The sequence below is a fragment of the Bos indicus genome, chromosome 14 (assembly GCF_029378745.1).
Source record: "Bos indicus isolate NIAB-ARS_2022 breed Sahiwal x Tharparkar chromosome 14, NIAB-ARS_B.indTharparkar_mat_pri_1.0, whole genome shotgun sequence".
Lineage (NCBI taxonomy): Eukaryota > Metazoa > Chordata > Mammalia > Artiodactyla > Bovidae > Bos > Bos indicus.
The window spans coordinates 319,398-320,758 of NC_091773.1; positions in this window are offsets into that span (position 1 = coordinate 319,398).

The following is a 1,361-nucleotide window of genomic DNA, read 5'->3' on the forward strand; positions in this document are numbered from 1 at the left end:
GAAAGCATTTGATGGTGTATGAAGATGTGTGAGGGTGTGGGAGTGTATGCAAGGGTATGCAAGGGCATGTGAGGGTGCACAAGGATGTGCGAGACTGTTCAATAATGTGTAAGAGGACACGAGGGCATGAAGGTGTGTGCGAGGGCGTTTGAAGACATGTTAGGTCATGGGAGGACATGCTAGGATGTGCAAGTGCATGCAACGTGTGTGTCTGTGTGAGATACACATGTGAGTACGAGAGCATTTGAGGGCATCTGAGGGCATGAGAGGATGTGTGAGGGTGTGCAAGTGTGTGTGAGGGCGTGTGAGAGCATGTGAGGATGTTCAAGAGCATGTGAGGATGTTCAAGGGCATGTGAAGGCTTGCAAGGGTGTGCGAGGAAGTGTGAGGATGTGCAACCCTGTGTGAGGGCGTGCAAGGATGTGCAAGAGTGGGTGAGCAAGTGTGAGGGCATAAAGAGCATGCGAGTCCATGTGAGAGTGTGCAAGGGCATGGGAGGACACGCAAGAGTGTGCAATGGTGTGTGATGGCATGCCAGGTTATGTGAGGCACCCTCTGTGCGACCACCTGGACTGTAGCCCACTAGATTCCTCTGTCCCTGGGATTCTCCAGGCAAGAATACTGGACTGGGTTGCCATGCCCTCCTCCACAGGATCTTCCTGACCCAAAGACTGAATTTCTGTCTCTTACATCTTCTGCACTGGCAGGCAGGTTCTTTTCCACTAGCACCGCCTGGGAAGCCTCCCAGGGCTGGGATCTTCTTTAAAGAAGGAAAATCCTTCCTGTTCATGTGAAAATTCTGCTTCTGTGACACCCCATGTCTCAATCACCTCTTGTATCAGGGCAGCAGAGACTGCTAGCTGTCTACTCGAATACCTTTCTTCCTTTCTGAGAACTCTCAAACCAGACAAGGTCGGCCCAAGAAAGGAACGTCAAAAATTAACCTCATTTATGAGCAAACATGGGAAAGTCCTGAATGAAACACATGCATCACTTCCACTTAGATTTCACTGGACAGAACATACATGGCATGTTGCAAAGAACACTAGAAAATATATTCTTCACTCCAGGCAGTGTTGTGCCCCAATAAAGACTGGTTTTAAATTCTCGGGGAAGTCGTCTCCCCCTCTCTCCATTCAGAAACAAGGTCAAGATAAGCAAGTTTCCTTACTGGCCACTTGCGTGATGTGCATTTATTTCTACTTTACCCTGACACACAGGACTTAGGATTTTGCAGGCTCAGCTTTACAGAGAGGCCTTCTACTAAACTCTGTGATGGTTTGTCACCTAACCTCCTGCATTACAGTCAAGTATCAAAACTGAAATTTAAATTTGAGAGATGCCCCGAGGGAAAAATACGG